Raw genomic sequence first — 23,962 nt, forward strand, 5'->3', positions numbered from 1 at the left:
ACTTTGACCTGGTGCATTTGGCTAAGTGGAACTAATCGAAGCTACCCTTTATATATCCTAACCATTTAGACCAAGATTTTGTACTAAGTTCAGTGGATTATTTGGAAAACCTCGAAGGCATGATTACTCTAATGATGTCGAGGTGACTGATCATAGCTCAGAAGTTTATCCGAAAAATGTCTATTTGTTGAGCCCAAAGCTAAACCTAAATCTAACACAAAGTTAAACCAAACCCTATAATTGAACCTAATTCATCTCACAAAATTATAAAATTTCCTGATTGAAAAATTTAGATCGGGTTAGATGACTAAGGATTAAACTAAATTAATTAAAATCAAATTTATTTAAAAAAACCTATTTTAAAATTCTTTTAAAAAAAAACTTACTTAAAACTTACTTATTTTAAAAATCCCTTTGAAAATTATTTTAAAAATCCTTTTGAAAATCCTTTTAAAAATTATTTAAAAATCCCTTTGAAAATTGGTTTAAAAATTATTTTAAAAATCCCTTGGAAAATCATTTTAAAAATTATTTTAAAAATCCTTTGGAAATCATTTAAAAAAAACTTACTTAAAAATCTTTTAAAAAAAACTTATTTAAAAATATTAAAAAAAAACTTATTTTAAAAATTCTTTTAAAATCTTATTTAAAAACTTATTTTAAAAACTCTTTTAAACTTACTTAAAAACTTATCTTAAAAATTCTTTTAAAATCTTATTTAAAAACTTATTTTAAAAACTCTTTTAAACTTACTTAAAAACTTATCATAAAAACTCTTTTAAACTTACTTAAAAACTTATTTTAAAAATTCTTTTAAAAACTTATTTAAAATGTTTTAAAAAATTATTTAAAAATATTTAAAAAAAACTTACTTAAAAATTCTTTTAAAACTTATTTTAAAACAATTTTAAATTTTTTTTCACGTAAGTCAAATCATTCGAACCTAATTAATCAAATTAACTTAATCAAATTACAAACTTGACTCATAAACCTAATTAACTTGGTCAAAACAACTTGATAATCTAACCATCTCACAATCATTCATAAGGGATATCTGATTGGAAACCTAGATTGGGTGAGATAGAAAATTAGGGAGCTAATTTCAATCAAACTATCTTTCCCATTAAACAGATTCCAATTCAAATACTTTATGTGTAGGAACATAAAGAATTGGATCAATCGATGTTGGATAGTGGATGCTCCAGACATATGACTGGAGATAGACTAAAGTTCACAAAGCTTAAACTAAAGAATTTAGGATCTGTTGCATTCGGCAACGATGATAAACTTAAGGTAATCAGAAGAGGTAACATCGAACTCAGTTCCGATTTTATTATTCAAAAAGTATTATTAGTTGAAAATTTTAACTTTAACTTACTCAGTATAAGTCAGTTATATGATAGTGGTTATTCAGTAAACTTTACCAAATCTGGGTGTATAGTTAAAAATATTGATAACCCTGAAATCACACTTAAGAGTGTTAGGAGAGACAATGCCTACACAATTAATCTACCAACATCCTCAATCAAGTGTCTCCTGACACAACAAAAGGAAACTGAGTTGTGGCACAGGAGACTGGGTCACACTCATACTAGATTCATTTAAAAAATAAGTCAAAATGGTCTAGTTAGAGGTCTGCCCAAATTAAAATTTATTGAAAATTCAATCTGTGATGCCTGTCAACAAGGTAAACAAACCAAATCAACCCATAAGTTAACCAATCTAAACAGAATTGCTTCTGTAACACCCCACCCTCCTCACTACTGGACTGCAAGGGCAGAGCGCTACTGGACTACTAACTTATCTTAACTAACATTGCACACATGTAATGTTCTATACTTAAAACTCTCTAAACACTCAAAACATGCAATTAACTGGCAGCGGAAGACTAAATGACTAATCTAATACATTCTTAATAAATGACAATCTTAATAAATTCTTATGCTAAATCCCAAGGCTTCTATAGTCCACACATCACACATCCATCCGCACCTCCTTGTCGCCTTCCTTGACTATAGCTTTTCCTTTCCTTTATCTGTAGTAAGAGGAAAATGCATCTATAAGCAAAATTGCTTAGTAAGCGCTATCTAACTCACAAAACTCGAATATGCATGTGAATATACTGAAATCTAAAAGATGAATGCTCAAAAGGAAAACTACTCATGCTCATCTACAAGCAACAGAAACATCCTGAAAAGCAAATCTATACAATCATGCTAGCATAAAGAACTAACTTGCTGAATTTTAAAACACTTTCTGAATCTTATTTCACTTGTTTAAAAACTTATACTTTAATACTTCAAAATAATAATCAACTTCTCTTGGGCCCAGGCGTAGTACCATCTTATGCGCGTTCCCTAATAGGTTGGGGTAGCGAGCCACCAATCCTAAAAGAGCAGACCTCGGTCTACCATGGCCAAGACCTCAGAATTGGACACCTGGATTTGTTTAACGACAACCTCGGAAGTCGGGTACTAGCCTCTTAAATAAAGTAAAATACTTGTTATCTTTTATTACTTCTAATATATAATTCCTCGGCATTTTCTTTAAGCACCTTGTGTGCCAAAATCCCTAAAGTCTTGACTTTGGGATCTACTTAAGGCCTTGGCCTTTTTCTTTCTTTTCTTTATCTTGCTTATACTTGTTAATACCTCTATTAAAAAGGTGTCTCATACAAAACTATACTAAAATGATTATTAACTCTGCACTGAAATGCTTAACAGAATTGCATGGAAATACTTAATAGAATTGTACTGAAATGCTTATTGAAACTGCACTAAAACTAAATCTGCATACAAGCGTAATCAAATCTGCCTACAAACTTAATCAAAATTCTGCACTATAAGTTTAATCAAAATTCTGCAATATATGCTTAATCAAATTTGCCTACAAACTTAATCAAAATTCTGCACTGTAAGCTTAATCAAATATGCCTACAAACTTAATCAAAATTCTGCACTATAAGCTTAATCAAAATTCTGCCTACAAACTTAATCAAAATTCTGCACTATTAACTTAATCAAAATTCTACACTATAAGCTTAATCAAAATTCTGCACTATAAGCTTAATCAAAATTCTTCACTATAATCTTACATAAAAATCTGCACTATAAGTTTCACCAAAAATCTGAAAGTAAAGTTTTCATCCTTAATTTACGTTATCAACATTTGATCATCATCTTTTCTGAATCTAATATTCCCTTAAATTTATGCATTCTCTTCCCATAAATTAATCAATATGATATTTGTCTCATGCTCACTGCATAACAAAACAATTTACTCCTTTCCAAATCTAAATGAACTAAATTTAGTTTCATGGTAGCAGCACCAATCAAACAATAATGAATAAACTAAACCACATATTCAAATTAATTAAAACCTCTTCTCATCTTCTTTATGAAACTCACGGCAGGATATCTTCAAAATCGTTAATCTTTGCGGCATGCGTCGGAAATCAAGAACACATGAATCTGAAACTACTCTACTGCAGGTGAGGAAGCACTTACCTTGCTTCTTAGACTCACAACCGAACAAGAAGGGCTTCTAGGACTTTGGCTGCCCGCCGGAGACGATGCCCTAACTCCCTTTTGTTTCCTGCCCGAGCTCCGTCGTCGCACGCAGAAGAGAAGGAGAGAATGGTTTAGGTCACGGGAATAAAACCCCCTCCTAACTTATCCCTTTTATAACCTAGTATTTCTGTTAACTTCTTAAATAAATTTTTCTTTTTTTTTAAATAGAACCGCCGCTTGGATTCTTAGTCAGCCAAATCTTTGACCGGGTCAGAGGTCACAGGTTTGATCCCTCCGCCGAACCCTTTTTCTCCTCTTTATTTCCTCTTTATTAACTACTGCTTAAATAAATTTGTTCTTTCTTTTAATCAGCAATGCTCTCTGGAACACTTGGTCAGCCGCGCTTTGCTAAATCTTGAGGTCGCGGGTTCGATTCCTCAGCCGTCCCTTTATTTCCATTTATTTTCTGTTTTCTATTAACTATTACTTAAATAAATTTCATTACCCTTTTTAATCAGCAACGTTCGCTGGGACACTTGGTCAGCCACGTTTTGCTTAAGGCTTGGCTCGTGGGTTCAAATCTTGGCTGCAACCCTTTTCTTCCTATTATTTCCTGTTATTAACTTCTACTACTTAAATAAATTTCATTCCCCTTTTAATCAGCAACGCTCGCTGGAACACTTGGTCAGCCGGATTCACTTAAGAGTTGGCTCCGCCGGAGGTTTCCGGTTCGAATCTCGGCTTGGACATTTTTTTGTCGAAACTTATTTTGTTTAGTAAAAATACCAAACGACCTCCAAAAATTGCATAAAAATACTCTAAAAATTTCTAAAAATCTCTAGAAAATTTCTAAAGTATTTATAAATATTTTTAACCAATATTAGAACTCCAAATGAGGAAATTTGGGTCATTACAACTTCAATACTTGAGCTCCTTCACCTAGACTTGTTTGATTTACACGAAGCCAAGTCACTAAGCAAAAACTAATATTGCTTAGTAATAATCGATGACTACTCAAGATTTACTTGGGTAAAATTTATAAAAACTAAGGATGAAACTTTTGAAGTATTTAAGACTTTTTGTAACATAATAGAAAATGAAAAAGACACACAGATAAAAAGAATAAGAAGTGACCATGGGGGAGAATTTGAAAATCATAAGTTTATTGAATTTTGTGAAATTAATGGATATCAACATGAATATTCTTGCCCTAGAACCCCCCAACAAAATGGCCTAGTAGAACGTAAAAACAGAACCCTTCAAGAAGCCGCTAAAATCATGTTAAACGAATACAAATTATCCAATCAATTCTGGGCCGAAACTATTAATACAGCCTGTTATATACAAAACAAAATTCTAATTAACAAATTTCAGAATAAAACACTATATGAAATATATTATAATAAAATCCCTAACTTAAACTATTTAAAAGTATTTGGGTGTAAAGTATTCATCTTAAATACCAAAGATTACTTAGGAAAATTTTCATCAAAAACAACCCCAGGAATATTTTTAGGGTACTCAACAACCAGTAGGACATACAGAGTTTATAATAAAAATACCCTAAAAGTTGAAGAAATAATAAATGTAATATTTGATGAAGAAAATAAACTACCTACCACAACAAATGAAAATAATACAGAAAATGCTAACTCAAAAAGTATAGAAGATGAAGAAAACACACTTAAACCTAGTGACTCTTAAGAACCAATTACTAACCCAAATATAAGGCCAACTAGAACAAGTACAAATCACCCATCTAACCAAATTTTGGGTGATCCAACTCAAGGAGTCAGAACTAGGTCATCCTATAGGAACCTAAGTTAGATAACCCTTATTTCCAAGATTGAACCCAAAACTATAGATGAGGCCTTACCAGACCCAGACTGGACCTTAGCGATGTAGGAAGAGTTAACCCAATTTGAAAGAAATCAAGTCTAGAAATTAGTACCTAAACCTATGAACAAGACTATAATTGATACTAAATGGGTGTTTAGGAACAAATTAGATGATCATGGCAATATAGTCAGAAACAAAGCTAGATTAGTAGCCAAAGGATTCAATCAAGTAGAGGGGTTAAATTATGATGAGACATGCCCCTGTAGCCAAACTTTAATCCATTAGGATGCTGCTGGCCTATGCAGCACACAAGGGGTTCAAGCTATACCAAATGGACGTAAAATCCACATTTTTAAATGAATTTATTAAAGAAGAGGTATATGTAAGTCAACCCCCAGGATTTGAGGACTTAGAATATCCAAATCATGTTTTTAGACTAAAAAAGGCCCTATATGGACTAAAACAAGCTCTTAGGGCTTGGTATGAACGCTTATCCAATTATCTAATATCAAAAGGCTTCAACCAAGGTCAAATAGATCCAACCCTCTTTGTAAAAATCTTAGAAAATGACATCTTTATAGCCTAAATATACGTAGATGATATAATTTTTGGATCAACCAACTCTAGATTCGTAAAAGAATTTACTAAATTAATGGAAGATGAATTTGAAATGAGTTTAGTTGGTGAACTGAACTTCTTCTTAGGCTTACAAATTAAACAAACCAAAGATGAAATTTACATTTATCAAACTAAATATGCTAAGGAATTAGTTAGAAAATTTGGAATGGAAAACTCAAAAATTATTAATACACCAATGACTACCAATATTAAAATTGACTCAGACTTAGATGGAAAACCAGTAGACTTGAAATACTATCGAAGTGCGATAGGAAGTCTACTGTACCTAACTGCAAGTCGACTAGATATTCTTTTTGCAGTAGGTATGTGCGCAAGATATCAATCTTAACCAAAAGAGTCACACTTAACTCATGCTAAAAGAATACTTAGATATATTAAGGGAACCCTAAATGTGGGACTATGGTACCCTATGACTTGCACTTTTGATCTGACTGGCTATTCTGACATAGACTATGCCAGGTGCAAGCTAGATAGAAAAAGCACAAGTGATAGCTGTCAATTTCTAGGTCAGTGCCTAGTAAGTTGGCCAAGCAGAAAGCAACATTATGTTGCCCTATCAACGAATGAAGCTGAGTACATAGCCCTAGGAGAATGTGTAACTCAACTATTATGGATGATGCATACCCTAAAAGACTATCAATTAGAATATCAGAACACTAAAATTTCAATTGACAATATAAGTTCAATTAATCTAACCAAAATCCCAATTCACCACTCAAGAACTAAACATATAGAAGTAAAACACTATTTTGTAAGGGATCACATAGCTAGGAGTGATATTATACTTAACTATGTTGAGTTCAAATCAAACCTAGCTGACATATTCACAAAGCCCTTACTTGAACTTGAGTTCAATGTACTTAGAAGACAAATAGGAATGTGCTTAGTAGAATAGACCTTATGCTCCTTATCTTTAATCAACTTGGTTCTTGTATTCTTCAAAATTTTAGGAAAAATAATGTTTTCAAAATCCCAATTTTATTAAACTTTCAAAATCTGAACTTAGCCTAGGCACTAATTAACCTTAGAAATCATGTTCTTCTAGTTTCAGTCAGAGCATCTTACAAGCACACTAGGCATAACTTGCTTGCGTTTGAGAAACTTAGAACGGCGTGAGATGCATAGGGTACAGCCTAGACTTCAGAATGCTTATTTCTGTGCATCGCAGTAAGTCTGGGCATTAAAAATCAACATTACATTAATCAAGTTAAGTCATCCAAACCTAGTCAAATCTAACTGGATCAATTGACTTAACTTGACTAACCAAGTGAAAGTTGTTGCCCTCTAGGTAATCAGCTAGTAGCTAAATGGTTAGACATGCGGTCAAGAGGATTAAGTGATAAATCTTAATATTTACTCATGCTTGGACTTTAGGACTTCTTGAACTTATGTGAAAATGGCCTTAGTTGCAACTTTACAAGCTAATTTTTTCTCAAAAGCCTTTTAAAACTTAGTCTTTTTTCGAAGTCTTTTCAAAATCCAGATTTTCAAATTATTTTACCAAATATTTTTTTTTCAAATTTAACCTAAATCTTAGCTAGATATCTCTCAAAAGGCTTGTTAAATTTAGCTAAGTGTTTTTCAATTTTTTCAAATATTGGTAAATATTATTTACAAGTTTTCTAAATTTAACTAAGTGTTTTAAAGTTTTTTTTGCTAAGTATTTTCAAAATTCAATTCTTTTTGCAAAAAGCTTTCTAAACTAAGTAATCTTTTAACTTCTTTTAAAATTTAGCTAAAAATTTTTTAGATTCTTTCAAATTTAAGCTAAGTATTTTTCAAAGGCTTTTTTAATTTTAACTTAATATTGTTCAAAAGATTTTCGGAATAAAGAAAATTTCTTTTAAAAAGGCTTTAAGAATTTAAGGAAATATTTTACAACCAAGCCTTTCAAATTTAACTTTTCAAATTAAGCATTTTACAAGCTTTCATAACTTTTTAAGCCTTTCAATATTTTTTCAAATTTAGCTGAGTTACTTTTCAAAGTCAAAATAATTTTTGATTAAAGTCATTTTTCAAACTTAATCAAGAATATTAATTTCTAACAGTTAAACGTTTCACTTAGCTAAAAGTTTTACAATAATATTAACTCCTAAAAGCTAAGTGTTTAAAGCCTTTATCTTTTCTAAACATCTTTGAAAAGTTAAAAACAAGCTAAGGTCATTGATCATTGTTCCTTTTTTTTTTTTTACTTTACTCCCTTGTTTATTTTGATATATGACAAAGGGAGAGAGTAGGGAAAATTATTCAAAGCAAAGCAAAATTTAAAATTTAAATTAAAAAAGAGCTCTTATTAAGGGGGAGTCTTACATCGTTAAAAGTTTAAGTATGTTTTAGCTTAAGTTATGCTTGCATTTAAATTTATTTACTTAAGATTGCTTATGTTTCTTACGTAAACTTTGAAGATTATTTATGCATCTATTTTACTTAACTTTGAATTTCAGTTGCCATAATAAAAAAGGGAGAGATTGTTGGTGTGGGAAGCATCCGATGATCGAACCCAAGTTTTGATAATGGTAAAGGAATCAAAATTAAGCTTATTTGTGATTTAACATGTCTGATGGAGATTGCAGGAAAGTCCTAAGTGTTCTTAGGCAAAAGTCCTAGCTGCGGTTAGGCAAGGTGAAAACCCTAAGGGGAGGCAACCTTAGGTCCTAGGGGGTGGTAACCCTAGGTGGAGGAAAATCCTAAGGGGGGCAATCTTAGGTCCTAGGGGGAGGTAACCCTAGGTGGAGAAAAACCCTAGGGGGCGGTAACCCTAGGCCCTATGGGGTGGTAACCCTAGGTAGAAAGTCCAGTCTGTTTGGAGGACCGAACTGGCGTCAGGTAATCTCTCCTGAGGGGAGTAGGTGATGACGCGTTCCCCAGAAGAGGGAACAGTAGGCGTCGGTTCGACCTAGGGTTTCCGGTCAGAAATCCGAAGTCAGAACCGGACAGTCCGAAGACTGTCAATTTATTTACTTAGATATTTTGCTATATTCTAACTCTGTTTTGCAGGAGAACAATTCTAACAGTTTCTATGCAGGATCAGAATCGACCGAGATCGATCGACCGAACAGGGTAATCGGTCGACCGAACCCCCCCAAGTCGCAGATCAGATGTCCAGCGAGTGGACCGGGCTCGACCAGATGATCGGTCGACCAAACCTGGGGATCGGTCGACCGAACAGGGGATAAGGCTTGACTAGATAGAAGCGGAGCGAGCGGATCGGGCGGATTGGATGAGGAGGAGATCGCCTGATCGGTCGACCGAACCGTGGATCGATCGACCGATCCGCCTAGGGTCAAAGATGATCCCAGATTTCGAGGATCTGGATCAAATCTGCAAAGCTATAAAAAGGAGCCTCGGGAAGCAGCCTAATGATCGAACTCAAACAGAATGACTTGTGCTTTTGAACGCTCTCCGAACGCTTCAAAGTTGTAATCATTAACGCTATTATAGTTGCTGCCCAACGTAAACGCTCAACGAGCGTGGGCCTTGGAGTAGGAGTCACCCTAGGCTCCGAACCAAGTAAATAACTTGTGTTCGGGATTGTTCTTTTAATTCCACTTCTTTACTCGTCGAGTTTTTCAAATCTGAAACGTATGAAAGCCATGAGCGCTAATTACCCCCCTCCCCCCCTCTAGTGCTTTCGATCCAACAGGAACAACCTATAAAAGTAGCATTCGACCAGCACCTTAAAAATATCACTCTAAGCAACTTTCGCTTCTTCGTGCTGTCGTGAAAATGCTTCCTCAACGCTCAAAAGCTGTCTCGACGACCACCGTGTTGAAGATTTAAATTTTCGAGTCATCAGCATTCTTTATTTTTCTAATTTCTTGTAATCATTTAAAATTGTATTCCCTTAACACATTTCCAAGGAACACTTTATGGGTGGCCATGGTGGATGCTTACAAAGTTTCTAAGGATCTGCCTCAAATTAGGCTAGAAGAATTATTTTCAGAATTTGAATTGTATGCATAGGCTAATGCACTTCCGTTCGAGAATGGTATTGCGTTGATTGTAGGTATAAGCAAGACAAACGAGACTATGAAGAAGTACCAGATCGTACCCGAGTCCGAAGATGAATTGGACTCAGAAGAATATGATGAAATTACAGCTGAACTTGTCAACTTAGTCCGAAGACTACACAAAAAGAATAAAGGATTCACTAAAAGAGAGATCAAGAAGGTGATCCAGTCAAAAACGACACAACCAAGCCCAAAGACCAAGCCTGACATAACCTGCTACGACTACAAAAAAAAGGGGCACATCAAAGAAAACTGTCCAAATCAAAAGGAAACAAAGAAGCAATGGAAGAAGAAGGCACTACAAGCGACATGGGATGAATCTTCATCAGAAGACTATAACGATGATCTCGATCAAACAAACTTTGTTGCGCTTCTGGCCTGAGAACAGGTCGTCGAGTCTGAAACCGAAAGTGAATAAAAAATTGAGTCCAAGAGAAGCCACAAATCCGTATCCATTTCCGAAGGACCTAACCACACTGTAAGTTCTTCTCAAGTAGATAAGTTGCATAACCTAGTAAATTATATAATGTGTAAGCTAGCAAAATCCAATGTTCGGGTCAAATCTGTAACGACCCACCTTCTACTGACTAGGCTGTGAAGCCGATCGCTACATTATGCTGTGCTAAATTACTATTGCGGAAATCTGGATTGATTAAAATTTTACTAAACTGATTACTGTAAAATCTGAACTTAATATTCTAGGTGTACCTAAGAGTTGTACACATGCTAGGGAAGATAATCTATGCCTCTCGGATGTCCTGCTAGCTGTAATCAGGCATTTCAATCGATCCATGAATCGATTGGGCTGTCGGATCGATCCAGTGATCGATCCAACTTGATACCGGCACGGAGAAAGACTCTGGATCGGTCGGCTGACCGATCCACAAGCTTTATCGCTTCTGTATGCGGCTGGATCGGTCTACCGACCGATCCAGGAGTAAACTGATCGGTCGGTAGACCGATCCAGTGGCTCACTGATCGATCGGCTGACCGATCAGTGAGCTTTGTACTTCTCTGTTCGCATCTGGATCGGTCGGCTGACCGATCCATAACCGACGCTAACTCTCTGTTCGCGACTGGATCGGTCAGCTGACCGATCCAGTGGCACAACCCAACTCTGATCGATCTGTAGATCGATCTGGGTTTCTGATTTCGAACCAGAACCCCTGATTTGAGCACTATTTCGTGCCTCAATCACATTACATGTTCTAAGATGGCTAGGACACACTCTAACAACCACAACTAACATTCTAACATCATAAAGAACAATGTTCTAAGCAAAATAGAGTGCATGGTTAACTAATTCATAGTGATCAACATACTAAAGTGCAAATTGCTAAAACACTAAAAAGTACTAATGTTTAAACAAAGCTTGCTAGAGTTCCCTAAGATCTTCTTTCCAAGTTTCTGCCCACACACATCTTCATAGCATTGTCCTCCAGCCTCCGCTAGTCCATCTTTCCTTTACCTTTATCTGCAGTATAAGGAAAAGAAAGTATCTATAAGCTTTCGCTTAGTAAGAAACCATCTACCTCACTAAAACATGCATTCGATGCAATATGCTTTTAAAACATGCTGTTTGAAAGTGCACTAATTAGACTGAAACATGGCATGTTATCATACTTAGAAATCAAAGCTAGTCATGACATACTATCATCTAACCATGTGTAATAAAAGCTGAACATGAACACTAAAGCATGGCATACAAAGCTAACCATAACTATCATGTGTAACAACAAGGAAAACTGAGTTGAACATGAATTAAACTAGTCTGGAACTGAATTCAAACTCAACTAACATAACTGATCTTTGTGAGTTTTGAAAAACTATAATATAATATATTAAAATACATAATCATACTGCTAATGGGCCCGACAACTGTACATGCTATGCGCGCATCCTTAACTAGACCCGGGGTTGCAAATCCCGAATTTAGTAAGGTTTACTAGGTTATCTAAACCTAGGGACCGACTATGGGAGCCCAGCCCAATGGATATCTAATCCTGTACAGTGCCACTACTGAAAATAAAATACTGAATCATAGCTAATTAATTTACCTTGCTTCTACTAGGTTATCTGAACCTAGAGGTGACTGTGGGTGCCCACCCATTGAACCGTAGTCCCATATATGCTGTGGCAAGGCTAACTAAACTATTTAAATGCTTCTATTGCATTTACTGAGCTATTAAAATGCCTAAGTTGCATTTTTCTGTGATAAATAATTTAATCGAACACTTAGTATGCACTAATTCGCATCCTTGTGCCGAAAGTCTACATATTACTAAACTAAAACATGGAATTCACACGGAAGCTACTTATACTGCAGGTGAGGGGTTTCTTACCTCGTACGCTAATTTTCTTACAACTCTATTCGCTAGAATTCCGGTGGAGACGATCCTTTCGACAATCTCCTCGCTCCAACGCGTTCTTCTCGTGGAGGGGAACGCTCTTGTGCTGGAATCGCTGCTGGAAGGTGCTCTTAGGGCCCCAGGGAGAGAACCCTAGGGTTGGCGCCAAGAGGAAGAAGGAGAAGGAGAGGAAGTTCTCGGTGGAAACTAAAAATAACCCTCACTTAAATTCCTATTTATATTTAGGAATTAATTCACCCAACTCTAACTTAAATAAAATTGTTTCCCTTTCCTTTCAGCACGGCCCTGCTGGGTTCACTTGGTTACCATGGTTCACCATAAGTCGTAGAACCCAATAGGTCTCGGGTTCAATTCCCGCGTAGGCTATTTTCGTTTTCTATTTATTTTTGCTACTTCCGCTACTCTAAAAATTCTGTAAAAATATCCTAAAATTCTAGAAAAATCATAGAATATTTCTAAAATAGTTTTGAGAATTTTCGGGCATTACAATCCCCCATACCTTATAAAAAGTTTATCCTCAAACTTAAAATAATTCTGGGTACTTCTGTCTCATGCTATCTTCTATCTCCCATGTTGCCTCTTCTGCTGTGTGACTGTGCCAAATGACTTTGACTAATGGTACTTCCTTGTTCCGTAATTTCTTAACTGCTCGGTCTATTATCTGAATAGGCCGACTGTCATAGCTGAGGTCTTCGCGGATCTGTACCAATTGGGGCTCAATCACATGGGTGGCATCTGGGATATGCTTCTTCAGCATAGAGACATGAAATACATTGTGGACAGCTGACATTTCCTGCGGTAGCTCTAGCTCATATGCTACCTTGCCCACTCTTCTGCTGATAAGGTATGGTCCCACATATCGGGGACTTAGCTTGCCCTTCTTCCCGAAACGCATTACTCCCTTCATGGGAGCTACTCTAAGGAACACTGAATCCCCAACTGAAAACTCCAAAGGTCTGCGCCGTATATCAGCATAGCTTTTCTGGCGGCTCTGAGCTGTCTCTATCCTCTCGCGGATCTGCTGTATAGCTGCTGTGGTATCTGCCACTAGATCTGTCTGAAGTTCTAGCTCTTTCTGTTCACCACTCTCATACCAGCAGATTGGAGATCTACACCTCCGCCCATAGAGAGCCTCATAAGGTGCCATACCGATAGTGGCCTGATAGTTGTTGTTGTATGCAAATTCTGCTAAACTCAGATATTTACACCAATTTCCCTTGAAATCTAGGGCACATGCTCGGAGCATATCCTCGAGTACCTAATTTACTCGCTCCGTCTGTCCATCTGTCTGCGGATGGAAGGCTGTGCTAAACTTTAACTTCGTGCCCAAAGCTGTCTGTACACACTCCCAGAAGTGTGACGTGAACCTACTGTCTCTATCCGAAATAATGGTTCGTGGGACTTCATGTAATCTAACGATCTCCTTGAGATACAACTGAGCTAGCTGTTCCATGGAGTAGGATATCCTGATAGCTAAGAAGTGGGCTGATTTAGTCAATCTGTCGACTATTACCCAGATGGTATCAAAACCATTCGTGGTTCTGGGTAATCCCACTATAAAATCCATAGAAATGTCTTCCCACTTCCATTCTGGTATCTGTATGGGCTGCAAAACTCCCCCTGGTCTCTGATGTTCTGCCTTAACCCTCTGACAGGTTAGGCATGTGCTGACATATCGATCGATATCTCTCTTCATCCCAGGCCACCAAAAATGTTTCTTCATGTCCTGGTACATTTTGGTGGAGCCAGGATGCATCGCATAGGGAGTCTTGTGAGCCTCGTCTAGGATTTTCCTCTGTAGTTCCTCCTGATTCGGAACACATAGCCTGTCACCAAAAGATAACACCCCGTTATCTGATATTCTGAACTCTCCACCTTCTGATTCTGCTAAACCTTGCTTGATTCTCTGAATTTCAGGATCCTGCTCCTGAGCTGTCTGGATGTCACCGAGCAAGGTAGACTCTAATGTCATAGTAGAGAGCTGTCCGACTATGAGCTCGAGACCGAAATCTGAGATCTCCTTCTGTAGGGGCGGTGACATGGCTACTAGAGATAATAGGGTAGCGCTGGACTTCCTGCTGAGGGCGTCTGCTACCCTATTCGCTTTTCCTGGGTGGTAGAGGATATCTATGTCGTAGTCTTTGACCAATTCTAGCCATCTGCGCTGTCGCATATTCAGATCCTTCTGAGTGAAGAAGTACTTTAGACTCTGATGATCTGTATACACTCTGCACTGAGCTCCATACAAGTAATATCTCCAAATCTTGAGAGCGAACACCACTGCTGCAAGCTCAAGGTCATGAGTAAGATAGTTCTTCTTATAATCCTTAAGTTGTCTGGAAGCATAGGCGATCACCTTGCCATCTTGCATCAGCACTGCTCCTAGTCCCAACTTCGAGGCATCACTATATATGTCAAAGCTATCTGCGTTCTCTGGTAGAGTCAGAATAGGTGCACTGGTCAATCTCCTTTTCAGCTCGCTGAAACTGTTCTCACAGTCCTCTGTCCACTGAAATTTTCTGTTCTTTCTGGTAAGAGCTGTCAGTGGGAAGGCTATCCTGGAGAAGTCCTCTACGAACTTTCTGTAATAACCTGCTAATCCCAGAAAGCTTCTGATCTCACTGGCGTTCTTGGGTCTTTTCCAGTTGCTCACAGCTTCTATCTTACTAGGGTCTACCATGATACCATCCTTTGAGATGATGTGACCCAGGAAGGACACCTGATCTGGCCAAAATTTACATTTGGTGAACTTGGCGTATAGCTGATTCTGCTGAAGGGTCTGCAATACTGTTTTCAGGTGCTCTACGTGTTCTTCCTGAGTTCTTGAATAGATAAGAATGTCATCGATGAACACGATAACGAACTTATCTAAGTATTCTCAGAATACCCTGTTCAAGAGGTCCATGAAAGTAGCTGGAGCATTTGTCACGCCAAAGGGCATGACTACGAACTCGTAATGTCCGTATCTAGTCCTGAATGCTGTCTTGGGTATGCCCCCTTCTTTAACCTTCACCTGATGATAACCTGATCTGAGGTCTATTTTAGAGAACACTGCTGCTCCCTTTAGCTGATCGAATAGGTCATCTATTCTGGGAATAGGATACCTGTTCTTAATGGTGACTTGGTTCAGTGCTCTGTAATCTATGCATAGGCGCATGCTCCCGTCCTTCTTCTTCACGAACAATGCAGGTGCTCCCCATGGTGAGTGACTAGGACGTATGAAGCCCTTGTCAAGCAGCTCCTGTAGTTGCTTATGAAGTTCCTTCAGTTCTGCTGGAGTCATGCGGTAAGGCGCTTTGGAGATAGGATTTGTACCGGGAATGAGTTCTATCTCAAATTCGATCTCCTGGTCTGGTGCTAGGCCTGGTAACTCTTCAGGGAAGACTGCTGGGTAGTCACATACAACTCGGACCTCTGCTAGCTGTTGGTCCTTGTCCTGACTGGTGTTGACTACGTGTTCTAAGAACCCCGTACATCCTGAATCCATCAACCTCTGTGCCTTTATAGCTGAGAGAAACTTCTTGGCCTTTCTCCTGGGTTCTCCGACGAATTTGAACTGTGCTTCCGCTTCAGGTTGGAATATGACTTTCTATTTACGGCACTCGATGGAGGCACCGTATTTGATCAAGAAGTCCATCCCGAAGATGACGTCGTAGTCGGTCATATTAATCACTATCAGATCGCAAAAGAGCTCTCTATCTGCTATAGTGACCGACACTGCTCTGAGCCAGTGCGTAGACGCCATGATTTCTCCTGAGGGTAACTGGCTACTGAGTACCTCTGGAGGTACTGCTAACTTCTCAGCAAATGCCTTGGATATGTATGAATGGGTTGCCTCAGTATCGAATAAGACAGTTGTACTTTGCTGTAAAATACTAATCTGACCTGTAACAACTATCGAGGCATTTGCTGCGTCCTCTCTGGTGAGTGAGTAGATCCTCGCATTGGTCGTAGCTGGAGGGGCTTCTAATCTGCCCTGGCTTATATGTGGACCATTTAAAGCGGCCTGCATCTGATGTAACTGAGCTGGCTGGCCTCCATACTGAATCGGTTGTGGCTGAGGAAGACTGGTCTTGTTTGGACACTGCTTGGCCATATGCCCTTCCTGTCCGCATTCAAAGCATCCTCGTGTGCCCTTACGACAAACTCCCGGATGGAATTTCCCACAAGTAGCACACTTTGGATAACTGGGCTGCTTGCTGGCTGGTCCTCCTTTTGGGTAACTCCCTGGTTTGCGCTTGTTGCTGGAGTTCCCTTTCCAGTTAGAGCCATGGGAGCTGTGGCCCTGCTGTTTCTGAGTGCCTGAGCCTCCTTGACCTTTAGCTTCTGAGAGGACTTGCTTCTGCTGCTTGATGCTATTCTGGTAATGCTCAGTGATTAGAGCACTGCTCACTAATTCTTCTGTGGTTTGTGGCCTATGAACGCCACCAGCCACGTTCATTGCTATTTCCGGCCTCAGCATCTTGAGCATCAACCGGATTCGTTCCCTTTCTGTGCTGACTAATTCAGGGCATAGACGAGCCAACCTGTTGAATTTCTTCACGGCTTCCTCAACTGATAGGTTGCCCTGACGAAACTCAGTGAACTCGTCGTAGTGACGGTTGGTGACCCGCATGTGAAAGAACTCCTCAAAGAATTCCTTCTCGAAGTCAGCCCATGTCATCTGGTTCACTGGGCGCTTCGCTCTGATTCTCTCCCACCACATACGTGCATCTCCTGTCAGACAGAAGGAGGCGCACTTCACCTTCTCATGTTCTGGCCAGTCCAGAAGCTCCATCGTACTTTCCAGTGTTTTGAACCATGCCTGAGCATCCCATGGTTCATTGCTGCCTGAGAAATTCTCTGGCTTGACTCTCTGCCACTGGATCAGATAGGCTTCTCTCTGCGTTCCTGCTGCTGGGGCTACTGGTGCCGTAGGCTGGACTGGTGGAACCTCTAAGACCACTGGTGTCGCTAAGTTAGGCTCTGCTGACTAGCCTTTAAGGTGGCTATTTCCTGTTGCTGTTCAGCTAACTGCTGCTGTAACTGAGCCACTAGTGTTGTAAGGTCTGGGGGAGGCACTGAACTGCCTGCCTCATGCTGGGGCTCAGTGGCTGGTGCCCTTCTAGCTGGGCGTCCTCGTGCCATTTCTAAAGACATGTAGGACATACATGACTAACACAAGCATAACAGAGAAACTATTGTTATCCTGTTAACTACTATCATAAACAAGCATGCTTTAGTTATCTATAACAGAAAAGCAATAAACATACAAAGTGAGAGGTATTCTTACTTGGAAGCTGCAGGTACAATGCTGATGTGTGTGTAGGAAGTATGGAAATTGCTCTGATACCACTCTATAACGACCCGCCTTCTACTGACTAGGCTGTGAGGCCGATCGCTACATTATGCTGTGCTAAATTACTATTGAGAAAATCTGGATTGATTAAAATTTTACTAAACTGATTACTGTAAAATCTGAACTTAATATTCTAGGTGTACCTAGGAGTTGTACACATGCTAGGGAAGATAATCTATGCCTCTCGGATGTCCTGCTAGCTGTAATCAGGCATTTCAATTGATCCATGAATCGATTGGGCTGTCAGATCGATCCAGTGATCGATCCAGCTTGATACCGGCATGGAGAAAGACTCTGGATCAGTCGGCTGACCGATCCACAAGCTTTATCGCTTCTGTATGCGGCTGGATCGATCTACTGACCAATCCAGGAGTACACTGATCGGTCGGTAGACCGATCTAGTGGCTCACTGATCGGTCGGCTGACCTATCAGTGAGCTTTGTACTTCTCTGTTCGCATCTGGATCGGTCGGCTGACCGATCCATAACCGACGCTAACTCTCTGTTCGCGACTGGATCGGTCAGCTGACCGATCCAGTGGCACAACCCAACTCTGATTGATCTGTAGATCGATCTGGGTTTCTGATTTCGAACCAGAACCCCTGATTTGAGCACTATTTCGTGCCTCAATCACATTACATGTTCTAAGATGGCTAGGACACACTCTAACAACCACAACTAACATTCTAACATCATAAAGAACAATGTTCTAAGCATAATAGAGTGCATGGTTAACTAATTCATAGCGATCAACATACTAAAGTGCAAATTGCTAAAACACTAAAAAGCACTAATGTTTAAACAAAGCTTGCTAGAGTTCCCTAAGATCTTCTTTCCAAGTTCCTGCCCACACACATCTTCATAGCATTGTCCTCCAGCCTCCGCTAGTCCATCTTTCCTTTACCTTTATCTGCAGTATAAGGAAAAGAAAGTATCTATAAGCTTTCGCTTAGTAAGAAACTATCTACCTCACTAAAACATGCATTCGATGTAATATGCTTTTAAAACATGCTGTTTGAAAGTGCACTGATTAGACTGAAACATGGCATGTTATCATACATAGAAATCAAAGCTAGTCATGGCATACTATCATCTAACCATGTGTAATAAAAGCTGAACATGAATACTAAAGCATGGCATACAAAGCTAACCATAACTATCACGTGTAACAACAAGGAAAACTGAGCTGAACATGAATTAAACTAGTCTGGAACTGAATTCAAACTCAACTAACATAACTGATCTTTGTGAGTTTTGAAAAACTATAATATAATAGATTAAAATACATAATCATACTGCTAATGGGCCCGGCAACTGTACATGCTATGCGGTATCCTTAACTAGACCCGGGGTTGCAAATCCCGAATTTAGTAAGGTTTACTAGGTTATCTAAACCTAGAGACCGACTATGGGAGCTCAGCCCAATGGATATCTAATCCTGTACAGTGCCACTACTGAAAATAAAATACTGAATCATAGCTAATTAATTTACCTTGCTTCTACTAGGTTATCTGAACCTAGAGGTGACTGTGGGTGCCCACCCATTGGACCGTAGTCCCATATATGCTGTGGCAAGGCTAACTAAACTATTTAAATGCTTCTATTGCATTTACTGAGCTATTAAAATGCCTAAGTTGCATTTTTCTGTGCTAAATAATTTAATCGAACACTTAGTATGCACTAATTCGTATCCTTGTGTCGAAAGTCTATATATTACTAAACTAAAACATGGAATTCACACGGAAGCTACTTATACTGCAGGTGAGGGGTTTCTTACCTCGTACGCTAATTTTCTTACAACTCTATTCGCTAGAATTCCGGTGGAGACGATCCTTTCGACAATCTCCTCGCTCCAACGCGTTCTTCTCGCAGAGGGGAACGTTCTTGTGCTGGAATCGCTGCCGGAAGGTGCTCTTAGGGCCCCAGGGAGAGAACCCTAGGGTTGGCGCCGAGAGGAAGAAGGAGAAGGAGAGGAAGTTCTCGGCGGAAATTAAAAATAACCCTCACTTAAATCCCTATTTATATTTAGGAATTAATTCACCCAACTCTAACTTAAATAAAATTATTTCCCTTTCCTTTCAGCACGGCCCTGCTGGGTTCACTTGGTTACCATGGTTCACCATAAGTCGTAGAACCCAATAAGTCTCGGGTTCAATTCCCGCGTAGGCTGTTTTCGTTTTCTATTTATTTTTGCTACTTCCGCTACTCTAAAAATTCTGTAAAAATATCCTAAAATTCCAGAAAAATCATAGAATATTTCCAAAATAGTTTTGAGAATTTTTGGGCGTTACAAAAATTATTGAAATAAATGTTTATTTGACTAACTGTTAAACCTAGTCTAACTCAAATGTAAAACAATTCCTTAGACTTCACTACAAGAAAAAAGACAAACAACAACGGTTTTAAACCATTGTCGTAGGCCATTTTGAACTGTTGTTAAAGGCTGTGTTGTTAAAAGGGGTGGCCAACGACAACAGTTTTTAACCGTTGTCTTTGACGCCAAAGTCAACATTTTTACAACGGTGAAAAACTGTTGTCTTTTCCTACAAAGACAACAGTTTTTCACCGTTGTCTTTGAGCGTATGCCTAGGCTTTTCAACAACAGTTTTGAACTGTCTACGACAACAGCTAAAAAGCGTTGTCTTTTTTGCCAATGACATCGGTTTGACAATGGTTAAAAACCGTTGTCTTTTTAGGCAACGATGTTAAATAACATCAGTTTGTCACTATTGTCTTTTAACGCCATTGACAACAGTTTGACATATTTAAACTGATGTCTTTGGGTACAATATACAACATTTTGACAATAAATAAAAAACTTATTAATCTTTTCCTACTCAATGGTTTATAAAAAACATCCAGTGCAAATTTCATTGATAAAAAACCTACATAATCAATATTTACAATGCAAATTTCATTAAAGTACCAAACATCATCATCCAAACATCATTAAAGTACCAAACATCAACATTCAAACATCACAAAAGTTTACACAGCCAAAAGTTTATATATATCACACATATAGTCCAAAATATCATGTTTTGTTGGAGCACGTCTTCTCTACCTGTGCATCTTCTAAACAGCCTGTGCATCTTCTAAACTGCAGCCTTTTCTGGTTTCTCCTCCCTCCTAGCTTCTCTTTTCTTCTCCTTTCACAGAAACGGGTCATTATCTTTTCCCTGAGGTAAATAGCATATGATTGCAAGTTAATTCATTTCCCAGGAGTAAATGGCATAAAAAATGGATCTCTTGGAAATTTCACACCTGACCTTATTACAGTTTTACAAAAACTCAGAGTAGTATGTCTTAAAAGACTAGCTATATGGCTTTACAAGTAACTCTTAAGTATGGTAAACCAAACCTATCAACTTTACATATACCAAAAAAAATTCTATCCAATTTGAAGTCTAGCGAAACTCCATCTACTATGGGTTCAACTGCTTTGTTAGCGAGATAATCCGCCAGCAATTTCTTTAGTAAATCAGCATAATTATTTAAATTAATCTAAAAATCGAAGACTTGCAGATCTACATATATCATTTGCTTAATTAATAGCAAATTCAGGAAAATCTACTTGTAGAAATGGCTTAGAGCAACAACCAGATTCGGGTTCTATCATCGAGCATCAAAAAAGCATTATAGAATCTAGCTAAATTAGACATGAAAAATCAAGTTCCAACTTATTTCCGGAGCATACAAAATCACAAATACAAACAAGGGCTGAAGCAACAAAGCAGCACACAGAGAATTAAGCAAACAAGCTTTACTAATTTAAATTCACAGAGCAAGCAAATTGATCAACCCACAATTATCATAAGGATCTACTCTCTTGATACTCAAATAGACTCAGTAAACGACCTAACTTCTAGCAGGAATCAAAATTCCTAACTATATTAGCATTTTCCCCAATTCATATTCGAATAAAATTCTCCGACAATCATGCAAAAGCATAGAGATGGTTTATTTAGTTTTTACACTGAATAGAGAGTAGAAAAGAGCAATCCAAACATCCAACAACATCATAGAGGATACTGCTAATTAGATCATGGAAATCACACAGATAGAACTAGTAAAGAACATAAAAACCCAAGATTTAACGATGAGACTGAGGGATTTAACAAAGGACCTGCATCTAACCATGTATCAAACCAGAAATTAATATGATCTTCACCTAAACGCCATCTAATCTGCTCTTCTGCTACGTTTCTCATCTGTAACGTCCTTTTCCAACAATGTGAAGCTTTGTTTTTGAGTAAAACCACCATAGGAGAGACTGACCCACAGTACATGCTAGACAGAAATTTCGACAAGTGTGTTCTCTACTCCCAATCCTCCTTCTAGCTTAGGTTTACAAATATCTTTCCAAGAGATCCAGTGAATCTTCCTATTGGAACTGATAGAACCCCAGAAAAAATTGGCCATAATCATCTCAATTTGATGTAAAATACCCCCTTCGTCACTATTAATAATGGAGTCATCTAAAAAATGAAGATGCTGCAATAACAAGATTATTACCCTTCTAAACAAAGACATCTACATTATAAAATTGAGAACCCCAGAAAGTTTGTTATGTAAACCAAAATACAGTATACATATTTGACAAAGGATTAAGGTTAATCAATTTTTATATTTGACAAAGGATTAAGTTATCGGTTTGTATTTGATGTTGGCGCATCAAGTATGCAGTTTAGTCATGCCGATTGGATTTGGTAAATGGACTCAGAGACAGATATCTCCAAATCAAGTGCAATCAAGTATAAGCAGCATGTATTCAATTTAACTGAATATTATTATTGTCAAATGCAATAAGATGAACTCATGTATATACCTATTCATAAATATGATCTTGTATGCATTCTGCTATCTCAGAGCGCACTTCATCAATTTCTTCTTGAGAGTACTCCGCTTTTGTGAACTGTGAACACACATAAATTATATGATCTTAAAGAACAAAATATAATTAATTGGAAAAAAATAATAACTAAATAACAATTCGTGAAGTGATACCAAAGATCATTTTGAGAAATTCGTCCTAGTTGATCTACTAAGATTACCCCAAAGAAGTCATCTGATATGATTCCCATGCTGTGAGCATAAGGTATTTAAGAATTGGTATCGACTTTTCCACCCGTGGATGGATTGCCAATCAAGTAACCCTGAAAGCCAAGGCTTTTTCTTTCATATAAACTATGACATAATTTAAAGATCAAAATTAGATTCTTTCCCTTTATTGCCAGTGGCCCATCAATTCAAGCAATTTACCTGGAGGTTAAGTAATGGTTCTTTCCCTTCATCAATACCTGAATTACAGTAAATGAAAATGACATGTAAATTAACACCCTCATCAATAGTTTACATTAAAAGTAGAGTTACCATCCAATATTCTTTTGGCCACCATAGGTACAATTTTTCCAGCATATGAATCCCCAGCAATGTAGATGGGATTGGAGATGAACTGTGGGTGCTCAACAAGCCACTGCAAAAGTGAAAGATTACATATTTAAGGCACTTACAGTAATTACATCAGGAATATATATGATCTTTCCCACCTGTAAAAGAAACTTAGAAGCCTGTTCGGACCAAATAGTATCGTTGGCATCATACCCTTCATATTTTCTTGAGTATGAGAATCCAGAACCCAACGGGGAATCTACAAAGATAATGTTGGCTACCTGCACGAATGTTTTCACGCAGACAGGACAAAAGCATGTATCATATTGCTTCCTCAATTACTGATCAAGAAGAAGAAGTTACCTTGGTCCAGGAATAAGGATGGTAGACCAAGCTTCCCTTATATGGTTTCAGGAAACTTAAAGATATGGTCCAGGACTATTACATCTCATCATCTCAAGCAAACTTAGCATAGTCAGATATGAACCAGACTGAGTTAGGAGAACATCTTTCAAACTTGTATGACAGCAAGCTAACTAAGGAAACTTCAAAAAGACCGATATGCATCTTGCAATCTTCTACAATTTCCGCCCTACAAAGGTGGACTAAGACATGAGTCACAATCTTTATTAGTCTACATGATGAAATCTAATTGCTTGTAACTTCACCCAGGTAGTATTTGTAACCAAGTCCAACTGGATATAACTTGCAAATTCAAATTCTCAGTCCTCATCCAGTTCTAAGCGCATTTCTTCATCAAGATGAATAACTAAGTTGTAGGTTTGCATACTCACTTTGCCTTTTGAGATCACTTGCCTACTAGAAAACTCTACTATGCAATGTGCACAGGTCAAGATCGTCCCATCAG

The 23,962-nt window shown here is 38.0% G+C and overlaps 1 long non-coding RNA gene across 1 annotated transcript; it reads right to left on the reverse strand.

The window, feature by feature from the left end:
* Positions 1 to 22,968: 22,968 nt before the first annotated feature.
* LOC122026339 lies at positions 22,969 to 23,339 on the reverse strand. The gene is made up of 3 exons (XR_006124111.1): positions 23,253 to 23,339; positions 23,077 to 23,179; positions 22,969 to 23,003 (listed from the first exon to the last, which is right to left on the reverse strand). It is a non-coding gene; the product is annotated as an uncharacterized LOC122026339 (long non-coding RNA).
* Positions 23,340 to 23,962: the final 623 nt, after the last annotated feature.

Source organism: Zingiber officinale, chromosome 10A (genome assembly GCF_018446385.1).
Source record: "Zingiber officinale cultivar Zhangliang chromosome 10A, Zo_v1.1, whole genome shotgun sequence".
Lineage (NCBI taxonomy): Eukaryota > Viridiplantae > Streptophyta > Magnoliopsida > Zingiberales > Zingiberaceae > Zingiber > Zingiber officinale.